Below are 20753 nucleotides of genomic sequence, written 5' to 3'. Positions count from 1 at the left end.
CAAGGTGATGAGAAGATGGGATAAAATGATTGATCTCTAGATTTACTTGCTGGTCCCAGAGAAGATGTTCAGGATTTCGTTTCCCCTAGTTTTTGACATTTCTGGCCCTCATCCTTCAGTTGTCCCTTTGATTCTGTGAGTTCCTCTGTATCATTTTACTACATTCCAGAGTCTATCGTTGTTGCTGGCAACCCAGGAAACCTGACTGGCATTGCTGCCCTTGAGGAAGTGAGCACCCCTCCTGGGAACATGGAAACAGAGGCTTTGTGCAATCAGAAATGTGGTAGGGAGAATCTCTTAATTTTTGGAGGGCTTTAGCTACATGACCTTCTAATCTCATTTGCACCGAGTCTATACTTCTGTGTCTCCTAGGCCAAACAATTTTATTGGGGGTAATTTCAGAATCTGAGACTACTCTTCCTGCCTACTGAAAGTTCTCAAGCACAGTTCAACAAAAGTCCACACATGGAGACTGTTTGACTTATCCATGTTGTGTAATAAACCACCGCAAACTTTAGTGGCTTAAAGAACAACCATTTTATTATCTCTCGTGATATTGTAGGTCGATTGGGCTCAGTGGGTGGTTTTTCTTTTCCAGATCTTATTGATGGGGGCTGTAGGGACTGGAATGTGCCAGAAGGCTGACTCACGTGGCTGGCAGTTACTGCTGGCTTTTGCCTGGGACCTTAGCTGGGGCTGTTGACTGGAGCGCCTTAGTTTTCCTCCATGTGGCCCCTACATGTGGCTTGGCTTCCCACAGCATGGCGGCTGGGTTCCAAGAGGAAGGAAATGAAAGCTGCCAATCATCTTAAGGCATGGGCTTGAAAGTCCTACCATGTAATCCACCATTTCCAGTGGTCAGTCATGGGGCAAATCCCACTCAAGGAAGAGGAAATAAGGCTTACCTCTTGAGGGAGGAGTGGCTTGTGCAAACAAGGAGGAAGGAATTATGGCAGCCATCTTCATAGACTTTTTACTGGAGCGTGTCACTCAATTGCCTTAGATTTTAAGTCTATAGTAGTGTTTCCCAGGTGTCAATGTGGGATCACTCACAGGTTCCATCCAAACCTTGTCAAAGTCAGCACTGAAGTTGCTTCCTCCTGGAAGCCTTCTCCGACACCCCTTGAGTTAGAGGTCTGTCCTTGGGTTCTCAAACAACTTGTGCTTACATTTTTTATTGTTAATGTCATTTATACTTTCTGTGAACATATTTATTAATTAATATTGATAGAATAAATGGTTGATTTCCTTTCTTTTTTCCCATTGTTTTCCTCCTCCCTCCTTTCTTCTTTCGTTCTTTTCTTTCCCACAAACACTTACTAATTGCCTGCTATAGGTCAGATGCTAATCTAAGTAAGGGAGTCACTGCAGTGAACTAAACAGACAAATTTCCTACCCTCTTGGAGTTTACAGTCTAGAGAGGGAGACGGACCATTAAAAAAAAATTCAAATACTGTTGGGACTTCCCTAGTGGCACAGTGGTTAAGAATCCACCTGCCAATGCAGGGGATATGGGTTCGAGCCCTGGTCCGGGAAGATCCCATATGCTGCAGAGCAACTAAGCCCGTGCGCCACAAATACTGAGCCCGTGCGCCTAGAGCCTGTGCTGCACAACAAGAGAAGCCACCGCAATGAGAAGCCCGCGCACTGCAACGAAGAGTAGCCCCTGCTCGCTGCAACTAGAGGAAGCCCGTACCCAGCAACAAAGACCCAATGCAGCCAAAAATAAATAAATAAATGAATACATGTATTAAAAAAAAAGATTTCCTTAAAAAAAATTCAGATAGTGTTAATCATAATGAAGAAATTAAGGCAAGGTTATGTGACTCTGGGGTGTGTGTGTGTGTGTGTGTGTGTGTGTGTGTGTGTGTGTGTGTGCTGCTTTAGAAGATCTACCTGAGGAGGATACATTTCAGCAGAGATCTGAGTGACAATGGGGAGCAAGACAGGAAGAAAGAAAATTGCAGATGGCAAAGGGAACAGCAAGTGAAAGGCCCTGAGACATGCTTGGTATGTTCAGGAAACATCAAGAATGTTAGTGTCTGGCATGGGGTAAGAACTATGAAGAGATAGATTATAGCTAGTGGGAAGCAGCCGCATAGCACAGGGAGATCAGCTCAGTGCTCTGTGACCACCTAGAGGGGTGGGATAGGGAGGGAGATGCAAGAGGGAAGAGATATGGGGATATATGTATATGTATAGCTGATTCACTTTGTTATAAAGCAGAAACTAACACACCATTGTAAAGCAATTATACTCCAATAAAGATGTTAAAAAAATGCAAAGCAAAAACAAAATCAAAAAAAAAAAAAGAAGAAGATATAGATTACTTGAGATCAGAGAGGGAAGCAGAGACCAAATCAGTTAGGGTTTGGGTTTTATCCCAAATGCCATGGGATGCCATTGAAACAGGAGGGAAGGGGGCAGGGCACAACCTCTAAAAGAATGACATAGCCATTGAGGACACGGCAAAAACTGGTTAGAACCAACTAAGTCCAAGATGGTGGAAGATTTGACTTCCAGTAGACCTTGAGCCTCATTATACGCTCATTGTAACACATTGGCATGTTAAATGACACAACCACCAGCGCCATGACAGTTCCTAGGCTAACCATAAAAGGCCAAAAAGTGGACAGTGGCCCAATTCCTTGAAAACCCTGCCCCTTCTCCAAAAGAGGTGGAATAATCCTCCCACTCATTAGCCTATGAAATTACCCAGCCCATAAAAACTAACCATCCCATATTTTGGGGCCTCTCACCTTGTGTGATGGCCCACACTCTGTCTGTGGAGTGTGTTTCTCTCTATAAATAAATCCACTTCTTACCTATCACTTTGTCTTTCACTAAATTCTTTCTGTGATGAAACATAAAGAACCTGAGCTTCATTAAGTCCTGAGACCAGGTGTGTGATCTCAATTAAAAGACAGTGGGTTCTCAAGAAACAAGAAAAATCTCAAACAATCTAACCCTACACCTAGAGCAACTAGAGAAAGAACAAAGAAAACCCAAAGTCAGTGTAAGGAAAGAAATCATAAAGATCAGAGCAGAAATTAATGAAATAGAAATGAAGAAAACAATAGCAAAGATCAATAAAACTAAAAGCTGGTTCTTTGAGAAACAAAATTGATAAACCCTTAGCCAGACTCATCAAGAAAAAGAGGGAGAGGACGCAAATCAATAATATTAGAAATGAAAAAGGAGAAGTAACAACTGACACTGAAGAATTACAAAGGATTATGAGACACAGGAGGGAAGGGGGCAGGGCACAACCTCTAAAAGAATGACATAGCCATTGAGGACACGGCAAAAACTGGTTAGAACCAACTAAGTCCAAGATGGTGGAAGATTTGACTTCCAGTAGACCTTGAGCCTCATTATACGCTCATTGTAACACATTGGCATGTTAAATGACACAACCACCAGCGCCATGACAGTTCCTAGGCTAACCATAAAAGGCCAAAAAGTGGACAGTGGCCCAATTCCTTGAAAACCCTGCCCCTTCTCCAAAAGAGGTGGAATAATCCTCCCACTCATTAGCCTATGAAATTACCCAGCCCATAAAAACTAACCATCCCATATTTTGGGGCCTCTCACCTTGTGTGATGGCCCACACTCTGTCTGTGGAGTGTGTTTCTCTCTATAAATAAATCCACTTCTTACCTATCACTTTGTCTTTCACTAAATTCTTTCTGTGATGAAACATAAAGAACCTGAGCTTCATTAAGTCCTGAGACCAGGTGTGTGATCTCAATTAAAAGACAGTGGGTTCTCAAGAAACAAGAAAAATCTCAAACAATCTAACCCTACACCTAGAGCAACTAGAGAAAGAACAAAGAAAACCCAAAGTCAGTGTAAGGAAAGAAATCATAAAGATCAGAGCAGAAATTAATGAAATAGAAATGAAGAAAACAATAGCAAAGATCAATAAAACTAAAAGCTGGTTCTTTGAGAAACAAAATTGATAAACCCTTAGCCAGACTCATCAAGAAAAAGAGGGAGAGGACGCAAATCAATAATATTAGAAATGAAAAAGGAGAAGTAACAACTGACACTGAAGAATTACAAAGGATTATGAGACTACTACAAACAACTATATGCCAATAAAATGGACACCCACGAAGAAATGGACAAATTCTTAGACATGCACAACCTTCTAAGACTGAACCAGGAAGAAATAGAATGGTGGAAGATTTGACTTCCAGTAGACCTTGAGCCTCATTATACGCTCATTGTAACACATTGGCATGTTAAATGACACAACCACCAGCGCCATGACAGTTCCTAGGCTAACCATAAAAGGCCAAAAAGTGGACAGTGGCCCAATTCCTTGAAAACCCTGCCCCTTCTCCAAAAGAGGTGGAATAATCCTCCCACTCATTAGCCTATGAAATTACCCAGCCCATAAAAACTAACCATCCCATATTTTGGGGCCTCTCACCTTGTGTGATGGCCCACACTCTGTCTGTGGAGTGTGTTTCTCTCTATAAATAAATCCACTTCTTACCTATCACTTTGTCTTTCACTAAATTCTTTCTGTGATGAAACATAAAGAACCTGAGCTTCATTAAGTCCTGAGACCAGGTGTGTGATCTCAATTAAAAGACAGTGGGTTCTCAAGAAACAAGAAAAATCTCAAACAATCTAACCCTACACCTAGAGCAACTAGAGAAAGAACAAAGAAAACCCAAAGTCAGTGTAAGGAAAGAAATCATAAAGATCAGAGCAGAAATTAATGAAATAGAAATGAAGAAAACAATAGCAAAGATCAATAAAACTAAAAGCTGGTTCTTTGAGAAACAAAATTGATAAACCCTTAGCCAGACTCATCAAGAAAAAGAGGGAGAGGACGCAAATCAATAATATTAGAAATGAAAAAGGAGAAGTAACAACTGACACTGAAGAATTACAAAGGATTATGAGACTACTACAAACAACTATATGCCAATAAAATGGACACCCACGAAGAAATGGACAAATTCTTAGACATGCACAACCTTCTAAGACTGAACCAGGAAGAAATAGAAAATATAAACAGAACTATCACAAGTAATGAAATTGAAACCGTAATTAAAAATCTTCCAACAAACAAAAGTCCAGAAAAAAAAAAAAAAAGAATGGGTTCTGGCTAGGTTCAAGTCCCAGCTCGTGGGTTCAAGTCCCACTCTGTGTTGTGCAGTTTCACCATTGGAGCATGTTCAGGTTGGAAGTGACATAATTTTTCACTCATTAGCCTATGAAATTACCCAGCCCATAAAAACTAACCATCCCATATTTTGGGGCCTCTCACCTTGTGTGATGGCCCACACTCTGTCTGTGGAGTGTGTTTCTCTCTATAAATAAATCCACTTCTTACCTATCACTTTGTCTTTCACTAAATTCTTTCTGTGATGAAACATAAAGAACCTGAGCTTCATTAAGTCCTGAGACCAGGTGTGTGATCTCAATTAAAAGACAGTGGGTTCTCAAGAAACAAGAAAAATCTCAAACAATCTAACCCTACACCTAGAGCAACTAGAGAAAGAACAAAGAAAACCCAAAGTCAGTGTAAGGAAAGAAATCATAAAGATCAGAGCAGAAATTAATGAAATAGAAATGAAGAAAACAATAGCAAAGATCAATAAAACTAAAAGCTGGTTCTTTGAGAAACAAAATTGATAAACCCTTAGCCAGACTCATCAAGAAAAAGAGGGAGAGGACGCAAATCAATAATATTAGAAATGAAAAAGGAGAAGTAACAACTGACACTGAAGAATTACAAAGGATTATGAGACTACTACAAACAACTATATGCCAATAAAATGGACACCCACGAAGAAATGGACAAATTCTTAGACATGCACAACCTTCTAAGACTGAACCAGGAAGAAATAGAAAATATAAACAGAACTATCACAAGTAATGAAATTGAAACCGTAATTAAAAATCTTCCAACAAACAAAAGTCCAGAAAAAAAAAAAAAAAGAATGGGTTCTGGCTAGGTTCAAGTCCCAGCTCGTGGGTTCAAGTCCCACTCTGTGTTGTGCAGTTTCACCATTGGAGCATGTTCAGGTTGGAAGTGACATAATTTTTTTTTTTTTTTTTGCAGTTTGCGGGCCTCTCACTGCTATGGCCTCTCCCATTGCGGAGCACAGGCTCTGGACGCGCAGGCCCAGCGGCCATGGCTCACGGGCCCAGCTGCTCTGCAGCATGTGGGATCCTCCCGGACCAGGGCACGAACCTGTGTCCCCTGCATCGGCAGGCGGACTCTCAACCACTGCGCCACCAGGGAAGCCCAAGAAGTGACATAATTTAATGTATGGTTTTTGAAAGATCCCTCTGGCTACTGAGTGGGGGAGTGGCTTATAGGATGACTAATGGGAGAAGCAAGGAGAGCAGCTGGGGGACAGCTGCAGTTGTGCAGGTGAAAGGTCACCCAGGGTCTTAGTATTTCATCTCTGGATTCTCAACATATAACATGGTACTTGGTATCTGTTGTTTGATGAGCAAATATTGACTGCATCCATACTATTGCTAAGCTCTGTTGTGGGTGTTAAGAATGTATCAGAGAACAAAAGACACAAAAGCCCTACCTTCACGGAGCTTTCATTCTAGTGAGGAAAAGAGATAATTAGCACCATAAACAAAATTACATGGTGTTTCCAATGATAGAAAGTGCTACAGAGAGAAATGAAGCAAGGAGGAGGGGTAGGGGAAACTGGGATTGGAGTAGGTGGGAATTTAAAATAGAGAAATTAGAGAAGGCCTCACTGAAGCAGTGACATTTGGACAATGACCATGGAGGAGGTTGAGTGATTTGGATTTTCTGGAAAAAAATGAGCTAGGCAGAGGAAATAGCAAATGCAAGATCTTTGAGGCCAGAGTGTGCTAGGTATGTTGGAGGGACCCCAAGGAGTCCAGTGTTCCTGGAATACAGTAATGAGTGGATGAGAAGTAGGTGATGTGCTTAGAAGGGGGAGGGGAGGGCAGAGACAGGATGTATGGGGCTCTTCAGGTAAATGCAGAGTTTGGAAGACAGACATAAAGTGACTTGGTTTTTACCAGGATCCCTCTGGCTGCTATGTTGAGAATAGACTCCAGGGGAAAGAGTGGAATGCAAGCAGGGAGAACCGTGAGGAGGCTACTGTAGTAGTCCAGGTGGGAAATGGCGGTGGTGGAGCTAGCAAGTGGTTATTTATTTTATTCTAGTCATGCTCAAGACATTTAATACTGATTAAATATTATTATCTAGTATACAGTCCATATTAAAATTTCCCCCCAAAATCCTTTTTATAATAAACAAAACCTGGATTCAGCCAAGACCCACCTATTGCATTTTTTAAATAATTAATTAATTAATTTTAATTTTTGGCTGCCTTGTGTCTTTGTTGACGTGCGTGGGCTTTCTCTCTCTTCGTTGTGGTGCGCGGGCTTCTCATTGCAGTGGCTTCTCTTGTTGTGGAGCACCGGCTCTAGGCGCGCAGACTTCAGTCGTTGTGGCATGCAGCCTCAGTAGTTGTGGCAGGCAAGCTCTAGAGCGCAGGCTCAGTAGTTGTGGTGCACGAGCTTAGCTGCTCCGCCTCATGTGGGATCTTCCCAGGGCCAAGGCTCGAACACATGTCCCTTGCATTGGCAGGCGGATTCTTAACCACCGCGCCACCAGGGAAGCCCTGCACTTGGTTCTCACGTTTCATGCTTGGATATTCTTACGAGTCCAGGCTAGGCATTTTGCAGCATGCCTCACCATTCTGGATATGCCTAATTGTTTTTTTTCATAGTTATGTTCAGGTTAGCTTTTTTTGTTTTTTGGCAAGAATACTACAGAGGGGGCATTACATTTTCCCCACTGCATCATATCAGAAGACGCATAATTTCAGTTTGATCCATTATTGGTGATGCTAAGTGATAGTGACTGGTGATTTGATCGCTTGGTTAAGGTGTTGTCTGCCAGATCGCCCCAGTGCAAAGCCAGCTGTTCCCCTTTGTAGGTGCTGTGTACTCCGTGGGTTGATATTATACTTTGGGACTGAATAAATAGTGAATATACTATTGCCCAACAACCTTTCACCCAGTGACTTTAGCATCTAATGAACAGCCCCGTGGCTTCTGACCTTGTGCCTCAGTTTGCTCATTTGAACACTGAGTCTAATAGTGGTCCCTAAGGGATGCTTGTTTTGAGGATCAGTGCTTGGCAGACAATAAACTCTCCATAAATGTTAGATATTACTGGACAAAAACAAGTATGAAAAAATTAAGGGCAAGGCTAGGGTTGCACTTAGTTTCCCGGACCCCGCCGCGGGCCCCTGGTGGTAAGTGAGCGAAAGCGGCCCCAGGGTCCACTCGGCCACGCCCTCGCGCCACGGAAGCCTGACCGGGCGGGACCACCCAGCGCCCCGGCCGCGCAAGGCCCCCTGGGACCGGTAGTGCTGGGCGTGGCCGCGAGACTACATATCCCGGCGGCCCCCGCGCCTCGGCTCCGGCGGCTACTGCCTCAGCCCTTCCACAGCAACGGCGGCGGCCGCGGCTGCTGAGTCTGTGGCGCGGCGGCGGCGGCGGCGGCGGCGGCGGAGGCGGCAGCTGCGGGAGCGGCTGCCGGCTGAGCGCTGAGCGGCGAGTTTCCGATTTAAAGCTGAGCTGCGAGGAAAATGGCGGCGGACGGTGAGTGGAGATAAAGGAAGAGCGGCGGCGGGCAGGGGGGTGGAGTGCGAGGCGGAGGGAAGAGGGCGAGTCTCCCGGGCTGCGGCGAGCCGGCGGCTCCGGCTCCGCCGAGGCGCTGCGGGACGCGCCGTGCGGGGGGTGCGCGGAGATAGTTTCGGGGTGTCGGGGCCGCGCCGCTTTCCCGCAGCCTGGGGACGGCCCGCGGCCGGAGGAGGGGTGTCGAGGTTAGGCGGCAGCTGGGTTGGGAGTGCGAGGGGGTCCCCGCGTGGAGGGGTCACCCCGAGGAGTTTTGGGTGGGGACCGCGGGGGTCCACTTTTCCCTCCTGTCCCTAAAGTTTTATCCTCCCGCAGCCCTTGGGGTGCTTTTGAAAGCTCCCCGAGACCCCTCCTCCCGCTGCCTCGGCGTCTCGTAGTTATTCGGAAGAATCAGGGGGAGGGGGCCACTCACCCCCAGCCCAGCCTCCAAGTAGTACTGAGAATCGGGTTGGATTTTGTTGCCGTGTTTCCTCCTGCACTTGGGCATTTTAAATATTTTAACGCGAATTATCTGCGGGATTTCCATTTTGGGCACGGGTAGGTTCTCAGCAGTTTTTCTCAGTAAAAAGGCATTTTGCTCCCTCGGGTGTGAAGGCTGGGAAATGGCAAGTGGAAGTTAGTGAATTAAATTTGGGATTGGGCTGTCTTTATTATTACTCTTTTTTTCTCTTCTCCATCTCTAATCTTCTTACGTACATTGATTCAATTTGTGATGGTTTAAGTAGTTTGTCTTGCACATGCTTTAGAAAAACAACCCACGAGTAGTTGGAGGGCTTAGTTGCTTCCTAGGCAGTTTGAGGGCACTCAGGGTGGAAAAGTTAACCAAAAGAGCAGCTGTGAGAGGCAGAGAGCATCGTCTCGAAATCTCACTAGCAGGAGGAGTTCGGGCTTCTCAAATGGAAAGACACGAAAGGTCTGAAATGCTCTCGAAGTCGGAACTTTTTTTTTTTTTCCTCTCTCCTTCCCGAATGTGAAGACTTCCTTCTTGCACTTTTTGAGTAGCAGCGCTTCAAAGCCAACCTGTTTTTGTTATTAAGCCCGTACCGTAAAGAAACAGGAAGGCGAGTACCAGCTGTCTTGCTGCAGCGGTTTGAAATGGAGTTGAATGAGATGAGTGAGAGTGCTGGTAGTATTGAGTGAGATTGCTGCATCTCCTTGATTCAGACGCCTGGTCTTGGATCCACCTAACTGGTCCCTGGCTGCAGGAACGCATCAGTTATTTGTTGCAGCAGGTTATTTAGAGGATGATGGAAAAAAAAAATCGTAAGTCTTGTGATTGCCGCATAAACCAAAATGTTAAATGGAAATCTGTAAGTCTGTGTTCTTGAAAACAAATTCAGTTATTGCTTGTTAGTTTAGGATAGGTTATACCCGATATAACTGGTCTAGGAACCACTGGGAGGGTACAAAAAGAAAAACGAGCCTCTGTGCTACTCTAAACCCTCCAGTTCCCATTCCCAGGAGGCAACGACTGTTACTGGTTTCTAGAGTATTCTTGGTTTTTGGAATAATTAAAGAATTTTCATTCGAAACACACCCCTGTTGGATACCAAAAGCAGGGAAAAAGAATGAACCAAAGAAAGGGAAGATGGGGTGGGAATACTGCTTTCCCTTTACTGTCTTCAACAATTGTTGATGGTGATTAGAAAAGCTCTTCCAAACTTATTGCTTATGTTGCCTTATCTATTAGCACCCTTAAGGAAATAACTTGTCTATTAGCACCCTTAAGGAAATAACAATCTGTGGGGCTTTAGGGTGAAGAACCCTGCCAGGGTTCATTGTTTGTATGTAAGATGAAGCCTCTGTAACATGTAAAATGATATTAAACACTATAGCTTCTGTTACTGGAGGTTGCTTCAGGTTCTGCATTTAAATGAGCAGTAATCTAGATGGCCTTCTATCCTAAATTATAGGGGAATTTTATGTATCGATAGAAATGACTTAACTGTCTAATCAGCATTAAAAAAAAAAGGCATAGCTTCTGGTATATACAAGTACATTTTGGACAGGAGGATTGTGGACTAAGTGGGAAGCTGTAATGTTTCTAGAGCAGGTATAGGAAATGTTTCTACCATAAAATATTCCTTCACTACAGAGGCTTTGAAAATGCATAACAACTGTAGCATAATTAACAGGATTAAAAAAAATGTTTTAGAATGGTGGTTTTAAATTTATCAACACTAACTGTTCATTAAAAAAAATTCAATGATATTAAAGATTAGGGGGTTAGGGATTATATTAAATATATTTTGAAAGTGAGTATGCTGTGTTTTCCCCATATAGAAAGTATTTCTATACATCGCCACCCCCCACCCCCAAGCAAATAAATTAGAATTCATTCAATAAAGAGTGAACGTTTTGTTGGACCCTGGACCCTTTTTCTAGGAGTCATGTAAATAAAAAATAGTTGCTGAAATGATTACTTACCAATGCCTTCTTGATTGGTCATTTGAAGTAAACTTTCTTACTATGTCAGGGACATATTAAAGATAAAAAGGCTTATTTTTCTTTTAAATTCAGTCCTTTGAGCATTAGTAGTATAATTCTATATAGAATAGTTCCTTTTAACTTGTAGGTTTTTGAGAAGAATGACTTATATTTTAGTTTGGACAATAGGGTAAGATAAAAAACCCAAACTACTATTGTCCTATCCCTAATTGGTGTCAAAATAAACGGCTTTAGGGTTTCTTTCTACAATTTTTTTAGACTATATAATTTCAAGCCTTGGCCAGAGGATGTGGACTACTTTTGAAAACTTTTAATTTGTTGCAAGTTTAGAATGAATATAGCCTCCAGTGACTGTCTACACAGCCAAGTGACCACAATTTAACACAATTGTTACTCTTTAAATGCTACCTAGGACTAGAAAAACAAGAGTTGTTGATCACGATTGAAGAGGAACTGGAGTTTCTCAAAGGTTAAGCTAGGGAGTACCTGTCCCAGTTTGGTTTGAATTTACTGTACTCTGTGGTGTAGAATATTCCTTTTTCGCATTATTGGGTGGTTAAAGCTCTGGGAGCAGGAAATTAGTATTGGAAATGTATGTTAACTTTTCTTTTTCCTCCTAGTTCAACACTTTAAGGAAATAGGTGTGAGTGTATGTTAGTTTAGATTCTCAGGGATAGCATTGAGGTTGAGTGCTGCAGTAAAAAGTAGGCATTTTCTTTTCTTTTATGAGTGCTTTTTGGGGTGGGGGAGGGGATTACAAAATGAACCCTTTACAGTTCAGGTGGAGGAGGGGTTCGATTGTAATGAGGTTTATTCCTTCACTTTGTTAATGATAGCTAGGTAAATTCATTTGGCCCATTGGTTTTCTGACAGGGTTTCTGGGAGAAGATTATTTTGGGTTAAGGATGTAATTTATCTAGAGCCCAACCTTATTTTCAGCTCCCTAACAAATGATGGAATTGACTTGAATTTAATCGCCTTTCCCTTTCCTACCTTCTGGTGGAAAGTTGTTAAATGAACAGGAAAATTGCCAGAAGATACACAGCAGGCGTTGAAAGGAAGACCTGCAGTGTCTAGAAGGCTGATTTATCCACAAACCGGATAATCTTAGACTACATACTGCCAGTTCCCAATTTCGTCAGCATTAACTCAGTTTGGTAGGTTCTTCGGTCTAGGTCAATTTACAGTAATAAAGGTTTATTTAACTACCTGTGTAGTAAACTTTGTGGCCTAGAGGAAAAGGAAAGAAGTCTGACCTAACTGGCACAGAGGCTTTACCTATTTCAAAGAATGGTCTAAGAGCAAATGGACTAGTGTTTCCTGTTTGTCCCTTTTCCTATTTTTCATTAGGAACATCAGTGTCCTATTTTTTCTTTTCCGTTAATATTTTTTATTGTTATGTTCTAGGAAAGAGTGTGACTTTGCTGTTCCCATATGAAGGAATTCTTCAGAAATTTTTAATCTCTTTAGTTAGAGACTGCAAGTGAGGGTTATGAAACTTCACTTTTTGGAAAGTAGGCTGACTAGATTACTAAATTTAACCTCTTCATCATCCACATGATAGAATATTGGCCTGGGTATCACATAGTAATGGATAATCTGCTGCTCCCTGCGGCTTTGCTTTTGGTAGCTATGGCAGCTGAGTAGGAGCGGTAGATGGATAGATGGGAAAGGACTGCAGAAGTCAGCATAATCCTCAATTAGGATAAGCCTCATGGTTAATTGAACGTTGAGTGTACAGGTTAAATCCCATTATAACAAACTCCAGGGGACTAGCTAAATTATTTTGTTGTACTGGGATTGAGCTTTATTGAATATTGTTTGAAATAAATTGGTCTTTTTGTTTTTGTTAGAGATGTGGGAAAAATTTTTATTTGTTGCTTATGGCAAACTTTATTGTAACAATTTGACAAGTTGTTACTCATGAGCCAGCGTGTTTCACCTTCATTTTTAATGCTTTTGCCTTTAAAAAGGAACCCACTGTGAGTTGAGCAGATAATTTATCCCCCATCCTCCCCCCATGTCTCTGTCTAGAGTAGCTCCATTAGTTTATCTCAACAACCAAATAAGTTTATTAGTAAGTACTACTGCCACGATCCAAGTGTGGTCGTAGGAAATGGGAAATTCCCCAGGTTTCCAGGTGACTGCTGCTGGTCATTTATTTCTGCCCCTGAAAACTTTTAAAAATAAAATATACGTCATTTTAGTGTGAACTATTCTTTGTCAGTAATAATTAAGGTAACCCTTTTCTGTTTGGCTCATTGTAGTTTTAGACCTTTAGATTTCTATATGGTATTGTTAAAAAGAACGAGATGGTAATGTAATCTTTAAGATTCTTCCATATAAATGTGGAATTTTTCAGAAATAGGGTTAATAAACATATGAGACAAATACTGTTCTTATGCTTGGTCAGAAATACACTTTTTTCTTTCTGTCCTCTACTTTTAGATTGGTGTTTGTCAAACTTAAGGCATTTACATCCTACCTTCTTATCTAAAGCTAACATTTTTAGTTTGCTTAGAACATTTTGATTGGGTGCAGCAAGACATTTTTGAAGTCATTCTTTTAAATAGATGTCCCATGAAGGAGGGAGAATCTGAAAGAGGGAATTTCAAAGCAACCCAACCAGGGTTTTGAAAGTTCTCAAGTCTTAAGAATAATGACTGACTAGTAGGCAGGAAGCCTGCAGTTGTATTGTGGTATTGTTCCTCCATCTTGTGCATTTGAGAACTTGAGTACAAAAGAGGAGAAAGCTTGGGGAAGGGGAAGAAAGGGTTTTAACATACAAGAAAAGGGGAAGGGGGAGACTTTTAGAGTAAATATTCTTTGCTCTTCTGTTTAAGTGAAATCTAAAACCAAGTAATTTTTACTTTTAGAGGAAATGTTTATAAAAATCTGAGTGTCCAAAACCGACATTTTAATAAATGAGGGTTAATTGTTATTGGTGGAAAGAGCAGTGTGATCATATGCTCAGTTTTAAAACAATTTTAATTAAAAAAAAACTCTACACGTGAAAACCTTTAAATATTTCCCCCTTTGTTACCTGAGCGGTATCATTTGTTAGCTTGTTATTTTGAAAAGAATAGTACCAGTGAGGAGTTTGAGAATAATTTGCAAGTTTGTACTCTGAGATTGCAAATCAACCTCTCTAGGTCTGCTTTTAAATTTATAACACAAAGAGGTGGAGTATATGATCTTCCAAGGTTCCTTGTATTAGAAATCCTATAAATTAAAACATCGTATAGATATGTAGAATGGCCTTAAAAATTTTTTTTTTGTCAAATATTAAATGGATTGAGCAGTTTATGCCAGATAATGGTGTGAAGATGCAGATTTCTGTGCTGACTCATGAGTTTGGGGACAGGATGACTTTGAGATCCTGACTTCACCATAGTAATATATGCTACAAGGGCAAAATGTGTGTGTGTGTGTGTGTGTGTGTGTGTGTGTGTGTGTGTGTGTGTGTGTGTGTGTGTGTGTGTGTGTGTGTGTTGGGGGCCGGGAGGGAGAGACTTTTCAACCTCTTCCTTCTGGTGTAAGAAAATGAAGTCATATTTTCTTTACTCTCAGTAAAGCTGTCATCAGTGAAATGGATTATTGAATTTAAGTCACTCTGTAGAGTAGCTACATCAGCTTGGTTTTGTTTCTAGATTGAAATTTGGCAACTGTATTTGAAAATACTTTAAGGATAACCCAGTTTTCTCTTAACCAGATTGTGTCTAAATTTAGTTTACACACTTTCTGCTCCAACCAGATTCATCTCTCTCCTCTTTTACCTGCCTGGTGGTGGTAGTGTTTTATGACAGTACTTTCATCGTATCCAAGAGTTGGCTCCATTGCTGTCAGAGCAAGTATGTGGCTGCATCTAGTAAAATCTAACTTCACTAAGTGAGCAAAATAACTCCACACACACATTGCATCTATTGGAGGGTCAGTGGTATCTTTTTATATGAGACAGGACTATTACTGTATTAAGTTTTACACATAATTTCACTGGGAACCAGTAACGTTAATTCAGGAAGCTACTTTCAAAGTGCATAACCACATCTAGAATGGTGGAAGCCTTAGGTGTGTGGGCCCCAAATTAGGTGAACCTGAAATCATGAACTTGCCCGGTACCTTCAGTCTCCCTTTTTTTAAACCATAGTACAAAATAGCTCCCACATGTGACTCCTAAAACTGACTTTCATTCTACTGTTCTCTTACCTATGAGGCCTTAAGCTTCGATCTTTTTTTTTTATAGCTTCAATCATCTTTAATTGGCTACTGCTTGGCTGCTGCCCACTCCCCCATAAACACACATACTTAATCAGTGTTTATTAAGCTTGTACTATTTAAGGCACTCTGAGAGTTAAAAAGGTATTGACCTCCAAGTGCACACAATCAATCAGGTACTCACATCACTTCAGAACAAGGTAATCTGTTTCGCCTGTAAAGATCTTGGAGAAGTTCAGTGGAGGAAAGGGACCAGGTGATCAGGATGCAGGGCTTTGAAGAATGACTATGATTTTATTATGGAGAGAGCACAGTTCCTCTTGGTGGGAAATCATTAGCAAGAGTGCAGAGATGAAACATTTCAAGACTTGATTATTTAAATATTCAGTTATGGGGGCTTCCCTGGTGGTGCAGTGGTTAAGAATCTGCCTGCCAATGCGGGAGACTCAGGTTCGAGCCCCGGTCCGGGAAGATCCCACATACCGTGGAGCAACTGAGCCTGTGCGCCACAACTACTGAGCCTGTGCTCTAGAGCAGGAGAGCCACAACTAGTGATCCTGTGCTCTAGAGTGGGAGAGCCACAACTACTGAGCTCGCATGCCACAACTACTAAAGCCCACATGCCTAGAGCCCGTGCTGCGCAACAAGAGAAGCCACCATAGTGAGAAGCCCGCGCACCGCAGCGAAGAGTAGCCCCCGCTTGCTGCAGCTAGAGAAAGCCTGTGCACAGCAACAAAGACCCAACGCAGCCAAAAATAAATTAAAAAAAATAAATTCATATAAAAAATTCAGTTATGGTATTGAATAAATGATTTTGCTTTTGTAGACTCCTATCGATACATTTTTCTTAAATATATTTTCATTTCAGTTTCTAAAAGTAGTCCAGACCCTTTATTTCTAGATTACTGTAATAGCTTTCCAGTTAGTCTCTGCCCTTTCCCTACTCCTATTCTGCCAGTTGAAACTTTTTAAACATTTTGATCACATTTTTTGCTTAAAAATCTGCAGAGTACAATCCAAATTCCTTAACCTAATGTTCAGTTCTTATCACAGTCTTTTTTTTAAAAAAATCAATCTTTCCCACTTTTGTTGCCCCTTGTTTCAGTCATGCTGATTTTTTTCTGCTCTTCTCCCTTGCTATCTAGTCTGGTCATAAGGCCCGGCTCAGATCCTGTCTCGTTTAAGTAAATTTCCCAGACTACCACAACTGAAAATATAACTCTTATTTCCTGAAGATAATCTTAATTATTAAGATTAATATATCTTAATTATATATCTTAATTAAGATAATCTTAATTATCTCCTGTGCATGAGTATTTTTATTTTTTTAAGGGAGTTTTAAATTTTTTATTTCATTTTATTATTTTTAAAATTTATTTATTTATTTTTGGCTGCATTGGGTCTTAGCTGCTGCGTGAGGGCTTTTCTCTAGTTGTGGCGAGCGGGGGCTACTCTTTGTTGTGGTGCGTGGGCTTCTCATTGTGGTGGCTTCTCGTTGCGGAGCATGGGCTCTAGGCACGTGGGGCTTCAGTAGTTGTGGTGCATGGGCTTAGTTGGTCCGGGGCATGTTGGATCTTCCTGGACCAGGGTTCGAACCCGTGTCTCCTGCATTGACAGGCAGATTCATAACCCCTGCGCCAGCAGGGAAGCCCAAGAGTGAGTATTTATTGATTGGTAGGACGGATTCCGTCAAATTGTCTATTCTTTGTATTCTTTGAGATAGGGACCATTACTTTTATAAGCTTTTAAAATCCTCTTTTCAGTGATACTCACTTTAAGTGCCCCCCAAATGCTTGGTGTTTGAATGTGAAAGTTTCTAGAGTTCAACTCTCAAGTCAAATTTTCTACCTGGAAATCGAGATAAAATTAGAGTCCTAACGGTTTGCTTGGGACTTAGGTCTCCCTCGAAGAGTTGGCCCAGATAAATCGTGTCTGGGCCTTAGAATACCACATTCTTATTTGCCACTTGCCCTAGGACCGAGCAGCCCTTCTGTAAGTTGCTCAAATGTTTTTCTTCAGTACCACTGTTCTTCAAAGAATTGTGTTAAATATTGTGGGCATTAAAATCCCTTTGTGATCTAGGAGTTTATAATTTAGCTGAGAAATGAGTATAATTGAAAAAACATAGTTGCAGCAACATAAAGTGGTTCAGAAGTTCAGAGGAAGAAAAGGTCATTTTCAGCTGGGATTGTTAAGGAAACTTCATGGAGGAGATGGAGTAGATCTGAATGGAACTAATTGCTGCTTCTAATCTTCTCCCTTGCCCACTTCTTTTATTCTGTTGTGTTTACTTAACATAAAATTATGTTTTCAAAATTTCATTTAAAAATGTATGTGAAAAAGTGAAAGTAAGGCTCCTGGTACCCCTAGGTCTTTGGTCATTATAGCTAACCTGCCCCCCGCCCCCACCAAGGCTACTACTGTTAGAGGATAATTCTGTACATGGGATTATGGATGTCTCTTTAGTTTCTTTTTATCTGTTCTTTCCTCCTCCCTATTTATTTTTAATTAACAAATGGGAGCTCCCACTATTTTTATTTAGCAAAAGAACTTGGAGAGCCTTCTATATCTCATATTTTAAAAAGGCTGTATAATATTCCATTGTATGAATGGATATAATTTATTTAACCAGTTCCTCATTGCTGTTTCCAATCTTTTATTATTTTGAATGATGCTACAGTGAACTGTATGTAGATCTGTGTGCTGGTATGAGTATGTCTTAGTAGAAAAGTCTTGGAAATGAAATTTTTGAATCAAAAGAAATGTACATTTAAAACTTTAATACCTCTTACCCAGTTACCTCCAGAGAGGTTATACTAATGCTCTCACCTTTTGTCCATGAGAGTGACTGTTTCTTCTTTCTTATTTAATCTTTGAAAAGCTTGTCCTTTCATGTTGTTTGACTGCTTGAAGGCATGAAATCTTCTGTTCTTTGTCTAAGAGTTTGAAACTGAACTCCCATGGAGTTCCCATAGCCTTTCATAATATGGCTCTAATCTACATTTCCAGCATCATCTCCTTAATTCTATCTGTATATCTTAAACTTTATTCTTATTATTATTTTTTTGACTGTGCCACATGGCTTGTGGGATCCAAGTTCCCTGACCAGGGATTGAACCCTGTCGCTCAGCAGTGAGAGCTCGGAGTCCTAACCACTGGACTGCCAAGGAATTTCCCGTATCAGTATATCTTATACTTTAGTTTCTGTTGTCTCCTTTGCTCTACCTTTCCCCTCTTACCCCAATAAAATTCTCTTCCCTGTGTTCTGATTCATATTCTTAGATACGAAAGATAAAAGCTACCATTTATCGATTGCCTGTGTGTCTGGACATTGTTCTGTGCTGCATGTACATGATCTCATGTAATAGTCTGGGTTTTTCGATGCAGAGCCCTTTTTTTCTTCTTCAGATGAAGTCATACACAAAACCCTATTCAAAGTAGAAAAGGTGAGTTTTTTTAAATTTATTTTCTAGGTTGAAATTTAAACTGCTTACTGGTTATAAAGACAGTGAAGATGAAACTTGTAATGAGTATAAAATTTGAAATTCGGTTATGAAGAGCTATTATGGACCTAAATCCATCTCTGCCTCGAGTTTATTTCTGTATTAAAAAAAACCCAACTCATACATAGATACAGTTGCAGATGGTCTCAGTTCAGAAATATTTTTTGAAATATGTAACAGGTGCACATGGGATAAATTCAAAAGGTACCAAAGGATATACAGTGGAAAGTAAGGCAACTTCCTCAGCTGACTTCCCTATCCCCTGCCCAGAGGCAACCATTGTTACTCTAGGCATATAAATGCATGTGCTTAAAAACTTTAAGTTTAATGAATTTCTCCCATGTTTTGGGGAAAACTTTATATTGAAGTGTAATATACATTCAGAAAAGTGCACAGTACAGTCTGATAAATTTTCATAAAATGAACACCAATGTAACTGGCACTCAGAAGCCCTATTCTGGACTGTATACTTTTAAAATGATCTTGGAGAGGTTTCATGTCTATATTTATAGCTACTAAGTTCTTTCGAATGGTTACACAATGTTCCACTGTATGGATATATCATAATTTTTCCAGTTTCATATTATTACAAACAAAGCTGTTAAGTGTATTCATACATGTTTCTTTGTTCTCGTGTTTTGTTATGAAGTATATAAAAATTTGTAGAAGGAGAATGCTACTTTAAAGACTGTGAATTTAAACTTTTTATAGATATTGCAGCTTGCTCCCTTTAGAGGTTGTATCAATTGACAAATCCACCAGCAGTGTGTGAAGTGCCTGATTTCCTCATCTCTGAGTAGTTTGTTGTGGCATCAAATTTTTTAGTTTGAGAAATTAGAAAAATCTTTTCATGTGTTTCTTCTAGTGCTTTTTTGTTTTTCTTTAACATAAAATTAAAAAATATAAAAATTAAAAAATGTAAAAAAAAAAACCAATTAGGATGTCAAACTGGTAGCATAGATTAATGAGGTGATAGACTATAATATGTTGTAACTATATATATTTGTTCCTTTTAGTATATTTAAAGATGTTTAAAATGTACCTAGATAACATTTGGGTATGCTGTTTTAAATTTTAGAAATCTGCTTTATCGAGGTGTAATTTACTTATAATAAAATTCAATCATTTTAAATGTGCAGCTTGAGTTTTTTTTTTTTTTTTAAGCAGAGGTCTTAGAAGCCCATATGATTTAAATTTATTTATATATGGCTGTGTTGGGTTTTCGTTTCTGTGTGAGGGATTTCTCTAGTTGTGGCAAGAGGGGGCCTCTCTTGTTGCAGAGCACAGGCTCCAGACGCGCAGGCTCAGTAATTGTGGCTCACGGGCCCAGTTGCTCCGCGGCATGTGGGATCCTCCCAGACCAGGGCTCGAACCCGTGTCCCCTGCATTGGCAGGCAGATTCTCAACCACTGTGCCGCCAGGGAAGTCCGCAGCTTGAGTTTTGATAAATGTAAACGGTTTTACCATCACTACAATCAGGATACAGAACATTTCCATCACCCCAGAAAGTTCTTGCTCATTTGCATTCAGTCCTGTTTGGGGTTTTGTATTCAGTCATCCACTGTTCTGCTTTCTATCACTATAGTTTGCTTTTTTCCTTTTTTCTCCAACTTTGAGGTGTAATTGACAATTAATTAATTGCATATATTTAAATTGTACAATTTGGGTTTTGATGTTTATGTCTACCCATGAATCCGTCATAATTACAATAACGGAAATACCTGTTACCTTTGAAGTCCAAGATCTGATCCCTCCTGTATCCCTTTGTAATCCATCCCTTCCCCATCTTCAGGCAATTACCGATCTGCTTGGTGTTACTAAAGATTAGCTTGTATTTTTGAGAACTTTTAATATATGGAATTATACATAACAGTATGTACGTTTTCTTTGGGTGAGGCTGGCTTCTTTCACTTATCG

General features: G+C 40.6%; 1 protein-coding gene across 6 annotated transcripts in view; it reads left to right on the top strand.

The window, feature by feature from the left end:
* Nucleotides 1-8521: 8521 nt before the first annotated feature.
* NCOA3 (nuclear receptor coactivator 3) overlaps nt 8522-20753 on the top strand; it is a 121746-nt gene continuing 109514 nt past the window's right edge. For 5 of the 6 annotated variants that reach the window (XM_024128329.3, XM_024128331.3, XM_024128327.3 and 2 more), the window contains exon 1: nt 8522-8634. The gene's annotated coding sequence lies outside the window, so the exon portion shown is untranslated. Of the gene's footprint in view, nt 8635-18615; nt 18780-20753 lie in introns of those variants that run through there. The other variant, XM_055089977.1, reaches the window with a different exon arrangement.

This window comes from Physeter macrocephalus, chromosome 14 (genome assembly GCF_002837175.3).
Source record: "Physeter macrocephalus isolate SW-GA chromosome 14, ASM283717v5, whole genome shotgun sequence".
Classification (NCBI taxonomy): domain Eukaryota; kingdom Metazoa; phylum Chordata; class Mammalia; order Artiodactyla; family Physeteridae; genus Physeter; species Physeter macrocephalus.
The sequence above is the reverse complement of the archived record's forward strand: the minus strand, read 5'-3'. Positions and strand labels throughout refer to the sequence as shown.